Genomic DNA, 14,441 nt, shown 5'->3' on the forward strand with positions numbered 1-14,441 from the left:
CTGAAAAATATGTTGGTTATTTACATAAAGAAATTCTTCCAGGGATCAAGAAGTTTTTTGTCCAGAAATGGACCATTCATGGTTTCAACAAATTACTGATGGGTTTGACAAGTACTGATCTGGGCAGAGGAAGAGTTTGGAGAGGGATACTTCTCAGTCCTTTTTTCCAGGAGGGTACCACCCAGAAAGAAATTTATAATCTGACTGTGGAAGCCTGGATTTCTTTGGATTCTAGTAATCTTTCATGTACTACATATACTTTTAGTAAGTTAGTGCTGTTAAAGGAACTGTGACTTTCTTCTCACAGCTGTAGAGTGCAGGCATTTTCCTCTATTGTGTTTGCTGCTGTATTTCTGGTGCCTATAACAATGCCAGGCAATAAACATTTGTGAAACAAATGAATTGTGAAGGTGATACTTACAAGAAGCAATTCCTCAGATCCACAAGCGTTGCATTTTAGCAGCCAGTTGGGTAACACATTCTTAGAAATATAGTTGATGTGGCAGGATTTTTTTTTTTTCCCTAGGCTTGGGGATACTTTATTGTTATTGCTAAGAACTTATATGTGAGACACAGAGCCTTCTATTACAGCCTGTGCCTTTTTGCTAATATACAATAAATAATTCCTTGGAAACATCTGCCCTTTATGGGTAATTGGAGAAATGTTTACTTTGAGAAAGATGTGACATTTTAACTTTTATTCAATTGTTAGGTGAGAAAAAAAAGAAAAAATTATAAACTGGAGAAGATAATATTCTGGCAAGCTTTCAAAAAATGAAAAACCAGTACAGTTTAATATAGTCCCAAAGCTTTGTATGTTTCAGCTCTTTTTGGCAAAAAATGCTTCTTAGCTCAAAACAGAAGAAATTATTAAAAGAATTCATGAGGTTCTCTTAGATATCAAATAGCACTTTAAAACTACATCATTAAATGAAAAAGGAATAAAAATCATGATTAAATATCCTCTGAAATCCATCTGTACTTTAAAGATTAGGAGACAAATTCCAGGGAGACCACATTTTGTATTCTGTTGAAAACCAAACATTTGAAAATAATTCTAAATAGTTGATTGAACACATACTTTTGTTATCTATATATCTTCCTAACATACATAGTTTGTTTTAAAAAATGGCAGAGCAAGTTACGGTACTTTCTTTTAAATAATAGTTAAGTAGGGCTTCCCTGGTGGCGCAGTGGTTGAGAATCCGCCTGCCGATGCAGGGTACACGGGTTCGTGCCCCGGTCTGGGAAGATCCCACATGCCGCGGAGCGGCTGGGCCCGTGAGCCATGGCCGCTGAGCCTGCGCGTCCGGAGCCTGTGCTCCGCAAGGGAGAGGCCACAACAGTGAGGCCCGCATAACACACACACACAAAAAAAAAAAAAAAAAAAAAAAAAATAGTTAAGTAATTAATTATTTTTGGCTGCTTTGGATCTTCGTTGCCACCCGCGGGCTTTCTCTAGTTGCAGCGAGTCGGGGCTACTCTTCGTTGTGGTGCCCAGGCTTCTCATTGCGGTGGCTTCTCTTGTTGAGGAGCACAGGCTTTAGATGTGTGGGCTTCAGTAGTTGTGGCCCACGTGCTCAGTAGTTGTGGCTCGTGAGCTCTAGAGCGCAGGCTCAGTAGTTGTGGCACGCGGGCTTAGTTGCTCTGAGGCATGTGGCATCTTCCCGGTCCAGGGTTCGAACCCGTGTCCCCTGCATTGGCAGGCAGACTCTCAACCACTGCGCCACCAGGGAAGCCCTGTACTTTCTTTTAACAGTACATTTTTAAATTTTAAAAAAAGGGTTCAGCATTCAACAATAATAATTTAGGTTTCTAGGTTTTTTTCTATAAACGTACCAAACATGCATTTGGGGTGGGACTTGGAGGGAAGAAGGGATGATATAAAAGCTGATTTAAATAATTTATCTGTCTATTTCAAATGTTTGCGTTTATCATTTGTGTAGCATCTTATATATATAACATTTTAGAAATAGTTCTTTTATCTCATAAGTATTCATAAATATGTGCTTTCTTTAAAAAAAATTTTTTGTTTGTTTTGTTTTAACTAGACAGGAAGTTAAAGTACCAGATTGTCTGGTTCAGTACCAGACACCTGGCAAACCTATTATAATTTTGTAAGTTCATATAGCTCTTTTCTTGGAAACTGTGAACATGTTTTGTGCCACCTTAGTGACTGGGGCGGAGGGGGACTGGGAGATGCCCACGAAGCAGGTCTCCAGGCAAGGATCTTCCCACAGCTATGGTAAGGCAAGGCCACCAAAGTTATAGGAGGGGAGCCCCCAGGCAATGTCAAACCTGACATTGAGGTGCAGAGGCTAGGCTCTAATTCTGAGGGTTAGTATTCTAAAGGCAGAGCCAGGCCCAAATGGACGGCTGTCAAACCAGCAAGGCGGTTGCAAGTGTTAAACTCAACAAACAGCCAACAGAGCACAGCAGGGAGAATTCCAGAACTGAGCTGTGATCAGCCATCTCCAGCTTATGGTCAGTCTCTGAGGCTACTAGTATCACGTCCCTCAGAGTTAAAGATATTAGTGGAGGATGAACACATTTGTAAATTCCTTGTATGCTATGTCAGGATCTCATTTAATAACTGGGATTTGGTGTCACCCAATTTACTACTCTCAGTGAGTGGTCCAGGCAGGATGGAAGTGGTGTTGTGGTGGGGTGCCGTCCCCTAAAGAGGCAGCAGTGCCTGCATTCTTGTTCTAGGGAGATGGGCAGGCCTGGTTGAAGAAGGGTATCCAAAACAGATCACCAAAGCAAGGAAGGGCTAAGATGAGTCTTGGTTGCCAAGGGGCAGAGAACAAAGGAGGTCAAAGAAACTGGAGACAACAGTAGGGAGTAGCAGGTTAAATAAACAAAGTAGGAAGTAGCCTTAGTGAATTCTGGAGACTGGGCTGGAACTGGCACAAGGAGGTGAAGAAGATTATATTAACAAGATTACTTACTGGGGAGAATATTGGTGTTGTTCAGTGTCTCTTTGGCTGAGGGTGAAACCCCCAGAGGGTAGGCTTATATAATAATAAATGGTTACTAACCTGCCTTCTAAAGAGGGTGATAGGTCCAATAACTGCAAAGCTTTTACTGATGGGACTCTGAAAATCAGGGGGCAGAGCTGAATTTAGAGCTGTATGGATGAAGGGTAGAGAGAAACAATGCACGTGTAGATGATGATGTCTGCGGGGTGTTTCTGAGTGGTATGAATGTTATTTCTCTTCCCCATTCCTTCTCTCTCCCCCAGTGAAATCTTTAGCAAAGTTTACGTTAATTACTGAGGTTTTGTGCCAGTAGATGAAACAGAGTTGGTGGATGGCATGAAAAGCTGCTAGAGCTGCACCAAAGCAGTGTGTAGTAGAAACAGAGCACACACATGGTGACAGCTGACAGCGGGTCAGCTAGCTGAGGGTCATTGGAAATTTATGAACTTTTCCATGAGTGTATCCAGGCTCCTTGTCTTGATTCACTGGGGACATCTTTGGGTGTTGGTGAGCTGAATGTAGGGTTGAAAATGAAGTGAACATACCTGGAGAGGGGTAACTACTATTAAAAAAGAATGTGCATTGGTTGATTTCATAACCTCGAAGGACTCACAGTTATCAGCTTGAGCAGTCCATATATGGGTTTTTTTGCTATAATGAGAGTATAATCCCTTCTGGATAAAGTGAAAAACATGGTGAAAATGACTTCCAGACTGAAGTGGAGTAAGTAAAGTGCCAGTCCTTATTAAGAAGTAGATGATCCAACGTTAGTGAAGTGGCTGTTTTGTGCCAATAAGTTGTGTTTAGCAATCAGAAATGGAACACATTTATCCCTTCCCCCACAGCCTTCTCCTCACTCCACGCAAAACAAATTGGAGTGAAACACCACCATCTGCTCATTTCACACTCTGAAGAAGCACGTCAACTCCTTCTCAAGGTTAGGAAGTCCAAACTCAAAAAGACACTCTCTAGCTGTGCAGTAAAAAATGCTTCCTGAAAGCAGGAACTCCATAAACTTAGAAGAGTCTGATATTTCCTGAAAGCTGACACTGCAAGCGCTGAGCTGATGAGGGCTAAAAAGCCAAGGGCTTTCTTACAGGGGCATCACAGAGGCTTTACTTAATGGCAGAATGTCCTATTTCCCTAGCAAATTGCATTTCCATGATTTGGGGCCTCTGATTTAGATGAGAAGAATAATAGTAGATACTACTAACCTACATAATCACCACAGTTCTTGAATCCCAGCACTGAAAGGAAGAGAAGGAAATAGAAAGGTGAGTCTTGCTCAGTTTGAGTCCTGTTTTGTTCTGATATTTTTCTTTGCTGTAGCAACCACTTTTTTGGCAATCACTGTAAAAGACCCAAATCCCTAAAGAAACTTCATTATTCTATTCAGAGATGATGCTTTGAATTAGAGAGGAAACTCAGCCATTTGATTCTAGCTCTGTTTACTTTACTCAGCTAAGCTCTGGGCTCAGAAGTAAAGATAAGGGAGTGTTCTTACTAATTCATAGGAACACCTCCAGAGATTAGAAGGAGGGCAGGCCTTTGGCTTTGGCAACAAATCTTAAGCTCCACACTGTTCTAACTGGTTGCCCATTAAATAATGCTGCTCCCAGGGGGACCCCTGGAACAACAGTGGCTGGACCTGTCTTGGAGACCAGACACTTGCAATACAAAGTCCGAGAAGAATCAAGTCTCTTGCTATCTACAGCATGCCTCACCAGTATGTATGTTGGTAAGTTATGATCTCCTGGGAGAAACAGGAGATTAATAAAAGGATAAATTGTGACATGCTAAGTGCCAAATGAGTATACGTTATATAAAATTTTACCTCTTTTTATTCATAAAGCTGTTGTACCAGAGTTTTGAGATTTCGTGAACAAGGCCACTTTAACTTGAATTCATTCATCCATTCAACCATCTGTTGGTGTGTCCATCTGCCCAACAAACGTTACCCCAGCATCTACAGTGCCAGCCCTCAGAATTAATGAGAAATATAAGGCGTGGTCCCTGCCGTAGTGGGAGAGCCAGACCTGCAAATCATAATATGGCAAAAAGTACAATCACAGAAGTGTGTTCAAGATAGTAACTAAAAGGGAGGGAGCTGTATGATGGTGGGATTGTGGGAGTATAGGGTTTGGGGCAAGGAAAGCTTCCTAGAAGAGTTGATATATGAAAGAGGACTTGAAATTTACCAGGCATACACATTCTAATCAGAGGGCACAGCTTGAGCAAAACTATGGAGGCGTGAAAAAGCATGGGATAACTAAAGAGCTAGAAGCTATGTGATAGTGCTGCAGGGTTTCGGGTGGCAGTATTGGAGATGAGCCTTGGAAAGTAGACGGAGGCTAGAGTAAGATGGATCTGATAGGCCATGTTTTGACATTTCCCTGTAGACAATTGGCATCACTGATGGGATTGCAGGAGGACATGTGTTTTGAATCATCTTTATGGTGGCTATAAGGAAAATGGACAGGAGGAAAGTAAGAGCAGAACAGAAAACCCAAGAAGGGTGAGTTGTCACTGTGTTCACACCATATTTTTTTAAAGTTTTGGTCCTATTTTAGCCTTTGTATTTCTAGACTGAGAAATGTCAATATTAGTAAACCCAGTGTTTTTTTTTTTTTTTTTTTTTTTTTTTTTTTTTTTTTTTTTTTTTTTGCGGTATGCGGGCCTCTCACTGTTGTGGCCTCTCCCGTTGCGGAGCACAGGCTCCGGACGTGCAGGCCTAGCGGCCATGGCTCACGGGCTTAGTTGCTCCGCGGCATGTGGGATCTTCCCGGACCAGGGCACGAACCCGTGTCTCCTGCATCGGCAGGCGGATTCTCAACCACTGCGCCACCAGGGAAGCCCAACCCAGTGTTTTTAATATCTTGGATCTTATAGAAACTGATAATATGTTTACAACGTGCTGGGGTTGAACATTCTACTGAGTATGCTTGTGACCACTCAGCCACCCCAAGGGCTGAGGAAATCAGCATCTCAGCTTCACCTGTAACCCAGTGGAGATACTCTTTGTGCCTCAGCAGCACTCAGAGTCTAGCTGTATTGGAAACTGATGAAGTAATAATAAACAAGTTCAATTAGAGTACAGCAGGAAGCCAAGCTTTGGCCTCCTGACTCGTGTTATACCTTCTTTTCCTCTAATTCATCCATGCTGCCTCTTGGAGCTGTTCTTTAGGAGAATTACTCTCTCAGGACATAGAAAAATGGTCAAATAGTTCATAATGGCCAATCAAGGAAGCTGCGGATATTCAGGGCTGACCCCCTGGAAGAAAACCATGTTTCCTCATAAAGTATCTTTCAGTACCAAAGTCAGAGGAAGAAAAATGAACTATGTAATTCGTAGATTTGTAATTCGCAGATTTCTACATTGATATCTTCCACCTCATTGCTCATAGTTGTTGAAGTATCTCTGGATTCTGGCACATGTAGCTACAGGGAATTTGGGTAATCTATGAAAGTAAACTAGTGAATGAGTGGTAAAGCTAGGCACACAAAAAGTTCAATTCTTTTGAGTTGTGGCTGAACTATTCTACTTGCCATGGTTACCCTTTCTTTCTCAGAGTTTTTGTGTTGGCGAAAAAGGATTGGGCAATAATACTATTTTTAATGTGCTATTTGGTCTATGAATAATACATTTAAAATAAAATCTAAACATCTCTGAGCTCATTTTAGGGTCCAAAGCATTGATGAAAATAACAGCACATGGCAATCCTCAGGAAAATGTCTTCCTACCATGTACCGTCACACACTTCCAGTGGATTCCTTTTGCATTATATCATATTGAATTGTATTACAACATTTCCTTCTTGCCATTAACTTTACAATCCAATTATTAAAGGAATCCTCTGATTTTTCTCCCTTAATGTTTGCTGCACTGTGATTAAAAGAGCTAAACTGAACATTTTGAAGATATCTGTCAATTTGGCTGAAATAGTAAAAGTTATATGTCTTCACCTCATTTTTGTCTTCAGAGCACCACATCTAGGACTGAGAAAGGAATGTATGCTGTTGGTAACTTTATACTTCTTATTTGTCTTGCTGAGACTGTCAACACAGTAGCCAAACAACTGTAATAATTTCTAGAAGGCATTTGTGCCATTGACATTTGGCATATTATGAACCACACCAAAGCCCTCAGATCATTTCATATGAGTCTGAAAGTGGCTGTCAGGCAAATTTGTTCCGTATTTCTTTTAATCAATACAAATCAAAGGCAGCCTCAGAAATGCTTAGCTGTCAATATGTCCAGCCAAGTCACAAGTAAATGTTGTGGCTTCTGAAGTTTGCGTTTTCTCAAGGAAGCACTATTCAGGCATATTTGTTACCTCAATTAGTCTGATTTAGTGGTTCAGTCGGTGAGCTAGAGCCTCTGGCAGTCAGCCAAGTAATTTGATTTCTAAGCTGCTAGTGAGGGACTAAAACTATCCAAAATGATGACTCCATCTTCCTGAAAGCAGATGTACAGATCTTGACATTCTTGGTGGCTTAACTGTCAGGGAAATGTGGTAGCCTTTGATTCCATTTTCATCTAGGATCAGTACCCCTCAGTGTCACGTGCCTGGAGAGTGTGACTTTGACCATCAATTCCCTAAGAATGTTGGGAGGTGACAGGATGGATGTTCCTTTTGGAAAGTCAGTTCCCTGAAATGATTCTTTTTCTTCTCTAACTACCTTTATCTGGCAAAAGGTACAAGCTGACAGTCCTGGAGACAGCACTGCAGGGCATGTTTTAGAAGGGGAGTAGTTTATTCTCAAAGCCTATCAATCTAGTCTATTTTCCTCTCACTTCATCCAGAGGCCATGAAACTAATTGGCTGCTGCCCAGACATGTGCTCTGGAAAAGTGGTCACATTGTGACCAGACCACCTATGACCTCAATCCAGTGGGAGAATTGGTGGCAAAAGAGGTGGGGGGAATGGGACCTAGATAACCTAAATGAATGTATTGTATTCTTCCCTCTCTTAGTTCTCTGATGAACTGATCTGGCCAATATAACATCAAAAACAATTATTTATCACCTTGAGAAATTAGAAATCTATCTCACTTGCGTTCCTGCTTCAACAGTGAATCTCAACTGGTCACAAAGACATATATTATATTAGCTAGGAATCTTTTTTTTTTTTCTTTTTTTTTCCGGTACGCGGGCCTCTCACTGTCGCGGCCCCTCCCGCTGCGGAGCACAGGCTCCGGACGCGCAGGCCCAGCGGCCATGGCTCACGGGCCCAGCCGCTCCGCGGCACGTGGGATCCTCCCGGACCGGGGCACGAACTCACGTCCCCTGCATCGGCAGGCGGACTCTCAACCACCGCGCCACCAGGGAAGCCCAGCTAGGAATCTTTTGATTGCAAGTATTGTTGAACAACTCTAGATGCAGAGATGCAGCTGTACCTCAGAAACACCAGAAACTGAGGACTTGGATGACATTCACCCATTCATTGTTGCTGAGCTTCTGTATATCAGCTTCATTCTCTCTTGCTGGACACATGCTGAAAAACATGGCCTTGGACAGTTTCTGGTTTTAAAATTTTAGACTTTAAACCACCAGAAAGAAACTAGACTCATTCTTTCAGGATTCAAGTCAAAGAGTGCCTTATCGACTCCATTTAGGTCAGGTACACATACATGAACCAATCAAATATGGCCAGTGCATTAGGTTGCCATGATGGGCCAGTCTCAGGTGAGCTGTCTACATCAAGCCCAATCAGCTGTGGCCAGGAAATAGGGTCACAGTGAATTAACATGGTAGCACCAAGTGCTTGGAAGAGAATGGGTGAATGACAAGCACTCCCACAAGTGTCCACTATTCAAGGCTAAAACAAAAAGGATAAATTTTAAAAATAAAAACAAAGCAAAGGTATATTAGGCATATATAAACATAAAGAAAGTAAAATTCAAAGCCAAAGCCATTCAGTAAAGAGTCTAATGTTATTTTGATAAGAGGTGTATTTCAAAATAAAAACATAACAGTAATAAATCCTAAAACATCAAGTAACATATTATCAAGAACACAGAGTAAAACCTGTTAGAAAGAGAAGGGAAAATGAATTATATATCTATAAAACCAAAGAGATTCCATTAAAAAGCTATTTGAATTGGTAAAAAGAATTCAATAAAATGGTAGGATTAGATAAATACACAAAAATCAATAGGTAGCCTGTGTAACAGCAATAATGTATTAAAATGTGATGAAAAAATGCAAAAATGGTAGGGAGCAGACTGGGATGAATATTTGATCAAATTAGTATAAAATTTACTTAGAAGAAAAACCATAAAGAAAACAAAAAATATATACTAAAAGTAAGCATAATGAGGGAGAATTAGCTGGGCCAGATATTAGAATGTCTTACACTTGCATAGTTAAAACAATGTGGTATTAACTCAAAATAGACAGATAAATGAACAAGGTAAATAACCTTGAAACAGATCCTGATGTACTTAAAATGTTAATACTGGATATGATAAATGTGACCGCACAAACCAATGTATGAGGAAAATATCATTCAGCAAAGAGTGTTGGGACAAATGGTGGTTATGGAAAGAGAAAGCAGCACACCACCAAAATTGAGTCAATCAAGAATGTGGAAAAGTTATTTGCAGCAAATATGATAAAAGTTAATTTTGTGCTCCTTAAAATCTCATTCAATTCAACAAGAAATCCAAATAAGCAAAGATTATAAAATAGTGTAAAAACTCAATGATGCCGCTGCAAATGTGGGAATACAGATTGCCATAACCCTTTGGAATGTAATTAAGAGTATGTATCAAGAATATGAAAATATTCACACTTCTTGACGCAGTAAATCTTTCACTGGTAAATTATCGTGACAAAATAATTTGAAGTAGTTGAAAGTACTGTAAATTAATCTACTCACTGCAGCACTATTTGTGCTAACTGTGCTCTATAAAATAGCAGCCCTGTCATCTTCTAGCCCCCTTTCCCTGTTTTATTTTTATGGCATTTATTATCATCTGACTTTTGTTTTTTGCCAGTCTTCCCCCACTAGAATGTAAGCTCCGTGAGAATGTGCCTACTTTCTTTTTTTAAAAAAATAAATTTATGTATTTATTTATTTTTGGCTGCATTGGGTCTTTGTTGCTGCGCGTGGGGGGCTTTCTCTAGTTGCGGTGAGTGGGGGCTACTCTTTGTTGCGGTGCGCGGGCCTCTCATTGCAGGGGCGTCTCTTGTTGCAGAGCACAGGCTCTCTGCTCTCTGCGTGCGGGCTTCAGTAGTTGTGGTTCACAGACTCTAGAGCACAGCCTCAGTAGTTGTGGCGCATGGGCTTAGTTGCTCCGCGGCATGTGGGATCTTCCTGGACCAGGGCTCAAGCCCTTGTCCCCTGCATTGGCAGGCAGATTCTTAACCACTGCACCACCAGGGAAGTCCCTGCCTACTTTCTTTACTACTGTATTTCCAGGCTCCAGAACCCTGCCCAGCACATAGTAGAAAGTTGATAAATATTTGTGGAATGAATGAACAACTCCAAGTGCCCAACAATAAGAATGGTTTAGATAATCATGATTCACCTACCTAATATAATATTGTGAAGATATTACCTACATTTTTAAGAATAATAATTTATAACATGGGGAAGTATTTATGATGAAATAATAAGTTTAAGAGAGCAGGATATATGTGTAAGGATAACCAATTTTCCTACACTAGTTTCCTACAAAGTTAGAAACTAGTTTAAGAAAGTACATATAGAAAAGCTTATAAAGTTTCTTTTCCTATATATGTTATGCTTACAAATATAGAAGAAGAAACTATGTGGAGAGAAATAAAAATGGAAGGAGATACAGCTAAACCTTCAGAATGGTGTGGGAAAAGGGAATACAGGTCATTTTCCTCTTCTATTTACTTTTGACATTTTCAGGTGTTCCATAAGATGCATTTCTTTAATATTGGAAAATATGATAAATGCAACACCAAAAGGGACAGTTTTTAAAATCACCAATGATAAGAGGGTATGATATCAAATTAAAACAATGACAAGCAGGAAAAAGAGAGGAGAAAAAGCAAAAGTGCTAAAAATAAGGAATTATAAGAGAATGTTTTGATTTATTTTAGTATAATTATATAAGTTTGGGCTTAAGCATATGACAATCTATAAAGCTGATTATACTTTGAGTCACTGCTTACTTCTGTTACCTAATTACATCACCACCCTTAAGTTCCTCCTATACAGAAAGTCACTGAGTGACTTCTCAAAAATACAGATTCCTAGGTCCCACCTCTGGGAGTTTCTAATTCAAGAGGATTGGGGTGAGGTCTAGGAATCTGTGTTTGTTTAAACACAGTCCCTGGGTGACTCTGTGTTTGAGAATACCTGACCTAAGTGGCAGGGAGGCTTTCCCTCCTAGGAGCAGCACCCTTGAACTTCTGGGGTGGAGGAACTTCTCACATTTGCCCTTGGGTCACTACTGCTCCTGCAGTGTTGCCCCAGCTGTTATAGTCCTTGGCTGTCCACTTGAAGGTGTGTGTGAGAGATCTAGAGCCCTCATGCGAGGAGCCAACTGACTGGCCCTCCTCTGGCCCTTGGGCCTCCACCTACTGACCCAAACACAGTCCACAGACCTCAACATGATACATCGGCTTAGTGTCACCACTGAGTCAGAACCCCTCATCCTAATGGTTATTGTCCTGCAGGCTTATTTTAAAATGTTCTGTGCTTCCTCCTCATTGATGCAAGCTCTCAGTGCTGACCCTCCATCCTAACCATTTCCTCTGTTCCCCTGGAAGTCCCACTGGATGGTAAACAAATGCCTCCATTCCCCCAGTCTCTGCACAGGGACTCCCTCTATCTCCTGCTTTATTTGAAAGCTGACTGTCTCTCCTGAGGCCAGTTCTATGGACCTCATTTGTTCAGATCTCAAGTGACCAGGAGGTGGTGCTAATATTCACCTGGGCCTCCACTGTCATTTCTCAACATTTTGCTTATGTTTTGGGGCAAAAACAAAAAATCCCAAGCAAAACAGGAATTCTGTCTGATTTTGAGAATCATGGCATCCAGGCATCCAGTTCACGGTCTTTTATTTTTTATTTTTTTGTCATCTAATGACTGACATCTGAGTCACTTCTCTGATATCTTATGTGTAGAGTGGCTTGCACTCTTTCTCTCCACTCCATGCCTAGCATCCTGGGAGACTTCATTGGCCTTGAGGATGACCCATCTCTTGGCGACACTGCCTCTGCTCTCCTCCTTCTCCCTCCCCACCACCTTCAATACCTAGGAGGAGATTGCATGGCAACAAGCAGGGCAAGAAAAGACCAATACAGAATAGCATTCCCATTGATTCCTTCCTCCCATTGAAACCTGGAAAGAGGCAACTCTCTTTTGTTTCCCAATTAGTGGTAAGGTTGGGAGTGTCTTCTGTGTGGGAGTTTCTCAGCTCAGGATGGCCCAGGAGGGCTGAGAAAAAGGGACCAAAACACAGGTGACCCTTATATAGAACATAAGCTAAAGGAATAAATAAGCTTCTTGGGGTTGTTAATGTTGCCTACTTCAGCTTCCTAATGTTGGAGAGCTGTCTGTGCATGTGCCCGGGGTTATAACTTAGAATAAGGAGCCTGGTAATCTCTGCTTGAGTCACTACTTACTTCTGTTATCTAATTACATCACCACCTCTGGTAATCTCTTTTTTTGGCCACTTCAAATCCTTTGTGGAAAGCAGCTTGGTGTGTGTGTGTGTTTATCATATGCAAGCTCGATGCAGGCAACTGGATGGAGCTGAGTCCAGAGCAGTAAGAAAGAAACTCCCAGCATTTCCAACACATATGAGTTATGCACCCCAAGGCAATGCACCGAAGACTACTATCTAAAAGTGTCTCAGTTTCCTTAACACTTCTGAAACAGTAAACTTCTAGTGTTGAATACATAATCTTCTCTTTTATGCTCCTGCTTCCTTTCTCATACATAGTGCATTTACTCTGGTTTTCTTGAGTGCTCCAATTCCTTGACACTCTCCTTTTTTTTTTTTTTTTTGCAGTACGTGGGCCTCTCACTGTTGTGGCTTCTCCCATTGTGGAGCACAGGCTCCGGACACGCAGGCTCAGAGGCCATGGCTCATGGGCCCAGCTGCTCTGTGGCATGTGGGATCTTCCCGGACCGGGGCACGAACCCGTATCCCCTGCATCAGCAGGCGGACTCTCAACCACTGCGCCACCAGGGAAGCCCGACACTCTCCTTTTATCTTAGTCATTCTGCCCATTTTTGATTTATTTCCTTCCCTATGTAGGCTAAACCACATGATTTACCACTTCAATAAATTCACTTTTCAGAATCCTTGAGTGCCTCAGCCCCTTGTCCTTTTGCTTCTTCACCTACTCCTAGAAACTGGGTCATTGCAACCATCTACCATCTCTCTTCTTACCGTGCAAGGCCTGATGGAGAAAAATCACAAATATGTTATTACTACTGATAATTTCAGCTGGAATCATATATATATATATATATATATATATATATATATATTTCTTTCTCTTAAACCCTTCTGTGACTCTTTCAAATTTACCACTCTCCTCAAACACCCTACCACAACCCTTCTCTTCTTGCAGCAGATGGCCTTGTTGTCTACTTCACAGAGAATATCAAGACGCTCAAGGACAAATTTTGTATCTTCTTACTACCCTATTTGCCTATACACATCTTTGCCTCCTTCTTTTCTGGCTCTTCCCATCCAAGCAAATCCCTTGACCTATATCTAAATTCCCTTCCATAATTAAAAAAATCTTTATATCAACATCAAATATCTATTCCTTAGACAAATGTTTATTAAACACCAGGTACCAGGCTGGGCAATTGAGATATAGCGACAAATAGAGCCCAGCTGCCATAATGCCTATTGAATTGTTTGGCACCTCTTTTCCATGAATTGCACATTCCTCCTTTATTTATTTGGTTACAATGGGGGTTGTCATATTACTCCCCGAATGATTTGGAGTGGGCATCTAAACAAAGATTGGCAATCAATCCCTTCACTGGGAAATTTGTAATTGGGACTGACAGCATCACATGGCAACAGAGTAAGTTGGAAGTTGATGGTAGTGGCCGTTTTCTGTGATGTGGACCAAGACACACAGAAAGCCATTCTGCAACAAGAGTGAAGCTGAGGCAGATTCAGAGATATGTACAGAGGCAAGGCACTTTCCCAAAGAGGACTTTCTGGGTTCTTTAAGGTGCTCTAGGCTCTGGTTCTATTCCTGAGGTCTGGCTGCATCCTTGCTCTAAGATTCCAGGGTTCTTCCATTAAAATTTCTTTCTGCTTAAAATAGTATTTTGTTTTAGGTTTTTGTTACTTGCAATCAAAAAGCAAGATTCTGTCATTCTGGAAAGCTGGACTGCCTTGTTTTGTGACTGCTGTCTGTTGGAACCCAACCATGTATCCTTTTGAGGATAGAATTTTAGAAGACTGGGTAGCGAATGTCAGAATACTGCCTCTTATTTTCAGTCT

Source organism: Kogia breviceps, chromosome 3, assembly GCF_026419965.1.
Source record: "Kogia breviceps isolate mKogBre1 chromosome 3, mKogBre1 haplotype 1, whole genome shotgun sequence".
NCBI lineage: Eukaryota > Metazoa > Chordata > Mammalia > Artiodactyla > Physeteridae > Kogia > Kogia breviceps.